Source organism: Mytilus edulis, chromosome 2 (assembly GCF_963676685.1).
Source record: "Mytilus edulis chromosome 2, xbMytEdul2.2, whole genome shotgun sequence".
In the NCBI taxonomy this organism is placed as follows: Eukaryota; Metazoa; Mollusca; class Bivalvia; order Mytilida; family Mytilidae; genus Mytilus; species Mytilus edulis.
In genome coordinates, this window is record NC_092345.1 from 70,438,358 (window position 1) to 70,446,666 (window position 8,309).

Genomic DNA, 8,309 nt, shown 5'->3' on the forward strand with positions numbered 1-8,309 from the left:
TGCTGTTTTTATTATTGTGAAAATAGTGACAGGGTTATAATCACAATAATATACACTTGCATATTGAAATTTTTTATGAACTAAACAGGATCATGATTATTCTAAATTTTTTCACACAAAAAAATGATGAAATTGAGAAAAATCGCACTTACAATTGCAAGCAATAATTTCTGAATTTTCAGTATATAGTTTTGCATATATAGCTTTCACACAGTGTCTTATGTTTATCCATTTGAATGTTTTTGTGGGTTTTTTTTTCATGCAGACATTTAAATGTTGATAGGTCTTGCTCATTGTTGACCGCTGTTCAGTCAATTGGCTGAAAATACCTTTATCTCTGGTTTTTAGTTGTCTCATTGGCAATCACATACCATATCCTTACTTAATTTCAACACTTTTTAATTTAAGTTATGTACATTTGAGAATATCATTTTCAAAAAGACAAAACATCACAATTGGTATAACAAATAAGGCACTTGTGTTTTAATATTTCATCTTTCACTGAGATAACACCATCAAGTAAAATGTATGAAACAAAAACAGAAAATTAAACAAACAGCAATAAAATAACTTAAGCGAGTGACAATAAACCTGCACAAATAACATGAATAATATATCTAAGGTCATAAGCAAGTGACAATAAACATACAGCAATAATATATCTAAGGTCATAAGCATAAACATGCAGCAATATTATACATTGTATATCTAAGGTCATAAGCAAAAGACAATCAACATACAGCAATAGTATATCTAAGGTTATAAGCATAATCATGCAGCAATATTATACATTGTATATCTAAGGTCATAAGCAAAAGACAATCAACATACAGCAATAGTATATCTAAGGTTATAAGCAAGAGACAATAAACAGGTCTTGTATAAGAATATTAACAGTATCCGGGACAAGTTTGCAATTCCGCTGAGTGCAAAAGTTGCCACCTTAATTTTTGAAGTTAAGTCAAAATGAAGTTGATAACTTGATTGGTATTGGTTCTCTGATATTTGTCCTAAAAATGTTTGGCTCTAGCGCCACTGTTGAAAAAATTATGCCCCGTTTTTCAACAATTTCCTCAGAAGAAAAAGAGTTTTCCTCAAGGGAAAAAGATTTCCCTTAGGGAATTTGCTGCATAATTATTTCCTTTGAGGAAATTCTTTTTCCTTTGAGGAAATTTCCTTTAAGGAAATCATTGTTCTTCAAATTTCCTCTAAGGAAATTTCTGAACATCAAATTTCCCTTAAGGAAATGTTTTTCCTCTATGGAAATTTCATAACAGTACAAACAGTATAAATATATTTTCTCCTAGACTGAATTATTGATACAAAGATAATTTGAACTTTAATACAATTTTTCATGGTGAGTATTAAACATACAAAAACAAAAGGCTGACTGTTTAACATGTTTAAGACAATACAATAATAAGCAAAACACTATGAATATCATACTATTTGTAATGTTATTAATATTGTGCTCATATTCATGATATTTGCATTTTAAATAAAATAAACACTCTTTATGTCAAATTAATTTGTCTTCTGTTTCAGCTGCTGTGTATAATTATTCTACCCCCTACATAACAGTTCTGTGCATAAATAATTCCATCCACAAGACATCTTCCTTCAATAGGTTGAATAAACTTTGGCAACTTGTTCTTCAAACATCTTCTCTGTATATTCGATATGATGGAGAGCCATGTACATGAATGGATAACACATGTGTTTATTTCGACAACAAACATGACAAAGATACTATTTTTTTTCTTAATTTCTCCATAATCCATCAGTGAATTTGTAAGTTGATAGTACTCCATTTTGTTTATAGAAATTTTGTAGAATTTTTTCTATTTCTTTTTCCAGAAAACACACAATTGAGTTCATTTCACATTAACTAATCCAATTAGCACATTATGTAGAAAAGTATTAACAAATAAGTTTCCTCTTCAGTATAGACTTGCAGGACCTGACGATGATCATAAAAACCAAGATATCTGACCTATAAATACACAAAATAAAAATAAAAAGTTATAAACATGATAAATGGAGAAAAAAAACAGCAATATAAATAAGCTTATTTTATCATGTTTTAATTAAAGTCATAAGAAACCTCAAATTAAAAAAAAATATGCATATGTTTTTTATAACTAAACATGCTAAATGGATATTTTTCATTATACAACTTAAGTACATATACTTTTTTCTGAGGAAAATTCTTTAATTTGTCCACATTTAGAAGAAGTTTACTTATTTTTAATTGCTTGCTTCCAGGAAGCAATTCGCTGATATATATATTTTCCATATGCATAGTGACCCAAGCGTAACCCTCCTTGTAAAAATCCGGTGACCACAATATGCAAGGATCTGTCATTGAAATAAACAAATAACTGATTATACATGTTAAACACGTGCTCAATACCCATGCTTTTTGTGATTTGTTTACTTTAAGGTGACAATCGGTAAAACTCAGCTTCAAAACAAGGCATTTAATGAGCAGCATTATTTGTTAAATCATAACAAACAGAGAGAAAAAAAATGACGATTTATATGATATACTTGTGAAAATATTGATAAAATCGTGCACAGAAGACTAAGTTTATGATGTATACATGCATTGGTTCAAAAATTGGACAAACTTTATTTTTCATCACTCACTCGTTTCATATGACTTTAACATTTGAGAAACTTTCATTTGATATTCTTACTTGTCATGCTTTATATGAGTTCTCTTATTTCAGTGCTTTGTGTCCAAGATTTAATATTCGTTGTTTAGTGCCTTGCAGTGATATTTAAAGTTTAGCCACTTGCAAAAGTTGTTAAAGAATGTTCATATGTTGTGTTATTTGAACCACTGTCCTATATTATGTATGGTCAGGTAAGAGGTTGAGTGCTCACAGACATGATTTTTTTTTATTAATTGTTATCATGGTTATTGTTTTTGAACATGTTGAACTAAATTGGATTGTTTAAATCTTTTCATGTTGGGATCTTTATTGGCTGACCTATAAAGGAAGTGTTGTCTCATTATTGAAGGCCAGCCCATCATTGGCCTTTAATTTCTTGCATCCACTTCTTTGAACTCTGGTGGATAAGTCACTCATTTACCATACCACATCTTATTTTTATAAGAGTCATCATTCAAAGGCAATTACTTTTATCATGTTTATTACTGTAATTCAGAAATTATCCAGAGGTTTTTAGTAATGCGCGTAATGTGACTGGGTGAGTACATGTATCGCAAAAATAAGAAATCATATTTTGATAACAGAAACATATATATATATCATGTATATATAATTGATGCAGATTTTTTTTGTAATCACAATAAGTTGTCCATTCCCTGAAAAATCACAATAATAAATGCAAGCAATAATTTCTGAATTTACAGTATATAGAAGTGGTCTTACCATTTAGGCCTTGTTGTATTCTGTTTATCTTGTTTTGTCGCTCATTTCTATTGAAACTGTTTGTATTTTTCATTTTTTTTCTATATTTCTAGTCCTATAAAACATAAAAAGGGTAAAAACTATTATTTAACATCAGTTTTTTTCTTTATATACAATAATATTTAATAAGACAATGTAAGAATGGAATATTTGTGCTATTTCATTTCACAAACATTTTGTCAGTCATGACTTTCAAAGACTTTCACCCTGGTCAATAGTTTAAAAAACAAACATTCCCATACTTTTTCTTCGTGTTCGTACTAATTTTTCATTGGACAACAAAAACATGATTTAACTATTCTTATATTGTTTACAGTATAATCTGTATGTGTCTCACTCGTCAAAATTTCAAATTAATATATAAATAACCAATAAGAATGCTATGCATGGCTCAGCTTGATACAAATGTACACTTTAAACCCGGAACAGTTGGGGCAAGTATGGACACAACATTCAAGCTGGATACAACTCTGAATTTTAAATTTGGATAGTGATTCAATAGTTGATGCAGCATAGGTTTCTGACATTGAATGAATGTGGTCCAAGTACTTAAAAATTTTAAATTGACAATTAACCTCTAAAATGGTCCAATATTTAAAATCTTAATACATGGTTAGATGCAGCATATCAACATGATTAAAGAACCCAAATAATTCATTTTTTTATGAAATCAAATAAAGTTCAATTTTGGACCCTTTAGATCTCACTGTGGACCAATTTGATAACGGGCCAAAACATCAAAAATCTAAATGAATGGTTAGATTCAGCATATCAAAGAACCCCATATATTCAATTTTTTTTAAATCAAACAAAGTAAAATATTGGACCCCAATTTGGACCAGCTTGTTTGGGCCCATACTAAAAATCTAAGTAAATATTCAGATTCAGCATATTAAAAAACACCAAGAATTTAAATATTATTAAAATCAAAATAAGTTTAATTTTGGACCTTTTGAACCTTAAGATAGACCAATTTAAACAGGACCAAAAAACTAGGAATCTAAATACACAGTTAGATTTGGAATATATATATATATATCAGACAAAGAACCCCAATAATTCAATTTTCTATAAAATCAAACAAAGTTTAATATTGGCCCCTTTTGGCCCGTAATTCATGTAATTCCTAAACTCTGGACAAAAAACCCTGGTCACTAACCCTGTGTTTGAGTTTCATAGATTTCTGTTAACTTATACTAAAAGTTATTATGCGAAAACCAAGTGTCTTCGGACTACGACGACTACATGATAAAATAGAGAATGGAAATAGGGAATATGTCAAAGACAGCCCTTTTTTGGACTATCAATGCATTTGAATGGGGACATGTAATTACCCCCCCCCCTTTTTTTGTCCTGGGTTAGGAACCCCCCTTTTTGTCCTGGGTTAGGAACCCCCTTTTTAAAATGACTGGATCCGCCCCTGAAGGGTCTATAATTAAGTTTGACAACTTCAGACATACTACTTTACCAAAAAAATTGACACATTTCATCCAATTTAATTTCATCCTTTACTTGCTATTTCATCCATAATATTTTAAGGACAGAAATTTGGAAGGAGTATGATTTTAATTTGCAAGTTATACGCTATCCAAACTAGAGACTTATTATAGAGTAGATATATATACTTGACTAATTTAAATCAAACTTGGGGTGACTGGGGACAAAGATTTAAGGGAATAGATGACAGTTTACCTACTATGATCTAGCTTCATGACAATGGCATACATTACAGACTACATGGTCATTCTTCTGTTTAAACTTTGGGAGTTCATTTTTTTAATGTTTAAAGCTAACAATTTCAACTACATACATTTATCAAGATTTTATTCTACATTTAAATATATTGAAAAAAATAGCTTTTTAACTTTAGATCTATATATAATTGTGTATGTCACATGTATGTACATGATGTATTTTAATGTAAAGCATCTGAAAACTCATTAGCCGTTTCATATTTATTTCAGTTCTTCAAAAGGCAAATTTATATGAGCCTATGCCTGAAAACAGAGATTTCTTATTAAGGAGAAAGCCCCACCCCCTTTTTGGTGTGAAATATTTTGTTGATTATATAGGAAATCACTGAAGCATGACTGGAGCAAGCATCCCCCTCTGACCCCCCCCCCCCCCCCCCCCCCCAAAAAAATGGAAAGTTCTGGATCTGCCCATGTCATCCTTTCACTCAGGTCATTGGTGAAGAGTTGTCACACAAAATAAATGATATCCAATGTTCATATGTTTATGTTAAAGGTCGTGTGCCGTGGGTGTAAGGAGGCAACCATTTGATTTGTATGGCGAAAAGGGTGAATAATCTTGCCTTGTAAAACTTGTGCTATAAATAAAAATTAATACATTTCCATTAAAAAAATCCGTCAGCCCAATCTCATCCAGTGAAATAGATTATTATCTGTATTCGAAATTATATGGAAGTACTTACTAGTCCAGACAAACATGACGCATTGCAAGGCATTTTTATTAAGGAGACGTGTAGACTCATTTAATTGGGGGAATGGAACCAATAAATTGATAGGATCCGATATGATCTTCCCAGTACGGAGCACCTATTTTTTTTAGGTAATTATTATTAGTGTTGGTGATCTCACAAGTAAATCAGAGAAAATAGTGCATGTAAATTAATAAACAGAGAAGAGACAATTATCAACTTGTGTATTATTCATTTTCTCGCAGTTATTTACGGTAAATTAACTATATGCCTCAGGCCCGTAGCCAGGAATTTCCAAAGGGGGGTTCGTTGGACTCACAAACTCGACTTTAACAGTCACAATTCGAACAGAACATTGACTTTAACAGTGCTTATTTGTTTTCAAGGGGGGTTCGCCCGAATCAGTGATTATGTAGAATCCCTGAAATTTTCCGGGATTATGTAGAATCACTGGCTAGTTTAGTGATTATGTAGAATCCCTGAAATTTTCAGAGATTATGTATAATCACTAGAAAAAACGTCAGGGATTCTACATAATAACTGAAATGAAAAAATAGTTGTATTTATAAAATCACATAAAAACATCATCATAAAGTAACAAAAATTGTAACAATAAATCAAAATGATAAACCCATTTTTTTTTAAAGTTAGGCACACTATATTAAAATGTTAAACACAATATATTAAAACAATATGCTTCACATCTGTTTTTACCACAAAGGGGTCTTACTTAACCTACTCCTTTATAAATCTTAAGTAGGCATATGCGTGGGTTCAATTTCATGAGACCTACACGGATTTTTATAAAATAAATTTAAAATTATAAATACAGTTTTCAATTCTTTCCCGGCATCAGAGACATAAAATACAATGTATTATATGTCTCTGCCGGCATAGATAAAAAAAAAATTGAAAATAATCTTTTGAGAAATAATACGATATGGTTTAATTATTTCATTTTATTATAATAAATCCTTTAGTTCTTAAATGTTTAATTAAAATGAATTTATCATTTTGATCTACCGATAACTTTAAATTGAAGTGACATGGTCAGTTAAGTAACATGATTAGTTGCATGGCTGATTACCATCTTACAGGTGACCCAGTAATTTTCCATATGACACTAGCGTGTACCCTGGGGTGTGTATAACTTATTTTTTGGAGAACATCCTGTCCACGTGTAATACTTAGCATATATTGCAACAGTTGACATTAAACAAATTTTCTTTGTAGCATCGGAGGCAATTTCATGTTCAACCACACAGAAAATTTCACAAAAAAAGATATGATAAAATCATAAGAAAAAGAATAAGAAATACTAACAAATAAATTTGGCATTAATAAAACGGGAATTCGTGTATTCAAGAGCTTATTTTCAGTGAAGAACAACAAATGGAAGTTTTTAACGACCTTGACTGGCTATAATATATATATAGCACTTGCACGGTCGTTCCAGTGGACATATTTCATACCAGATTACTTATTCTTTTTATATATATGACAATTATTGTTCAATCTGATACACGTACCTATAATGTACAGTATTTTGAACAGCTTCAAATATATGGGGTCCGTAGTAATACCGCAAAGGACCTCATTAGTGCACTAAGAACAAAAATGTGCACTAAGGAAGGACCTGATGGAATGATACAACTGTTACAAAGGACATGGCATATAAAAATAGACTTTTAAAATTTCATTTCATAAATTTTACAATTATCATGATTATACCTTTTTTAATTAGAAAGTTATCTAATGTGTTTTCGACACGTGCCTCAAAAAATTGATTGTCACCTTTAAAATAGTGTAATAGGTAGAAATTCACGTACGCTCAACCTTGACCCGTGAATTATCTGCTAGTATTCTGTTTAAACATGTATAAGGTATTTCAAATTGTTCTCTATTTTGTTCCCATTTGTTTGTTTCTGCCGTATTTATTCTGTCTGTTATAATTTTTACTTCTAAAGAAATAGCGTATTTTCAACTCTTTTCAGTTTGGGAATTTTTAATCCTTTTAATTTAAAAAAGACAAATAATTGTAAACACTTCACGGAAAAGTGAGGATTTATATTTGGTTGCTTAACGTCCAGTTGCCAATACTTCATTCATTTTTCTGATGTCAGGGACCATGCCTCACAGCAAGGTTTTATAAGGATAAAACATAGGCAAATGCAAATAGATTCTATTGACTATATCTTTGCTGCCTGGGTCTCTGCATGTATAATGATTCATTATGTTTTATGGGATACTTAACTTCTGTTCTACAAATTTTATATTAAAATGAGATTTTAGTCTGATTTAAGTTTCATTTCTGTTGATAAGAGGCAGTACAAAAAACATGTTTTAATCATAATTAAGGTGAACCCAGAAGAAAACCAGTTCAGAAGAAGCTTTGTTTTTTATAAAAAATATAAATACTTGTGTTTGTC

General features: G+C 30.5%; 1 long non-coding RNA gene across 1 annotated transcript; it reads right to left on the reverse strand.

Annotated features, from left to right (window-relative positions):
• Nucleotides 1–454: 454 nt before the first annotated feature.
• Nucleotides 455–7,463, reverse strand: LOC139512809 (uncharacterized). The gene is made up of 2 exons (XR_011662337.1): nucleotides 3,402–7,463; nucleotides 455–1,993 (listed from the first exon to the last, which is right to left on the reverse strand). It is a non-coding gene; the product is annotated as an uncharacterized lncRNA (long non-coding RNA).
• Nucleotides 7,464–8,309: the final 846 nt, after the last annotated feature.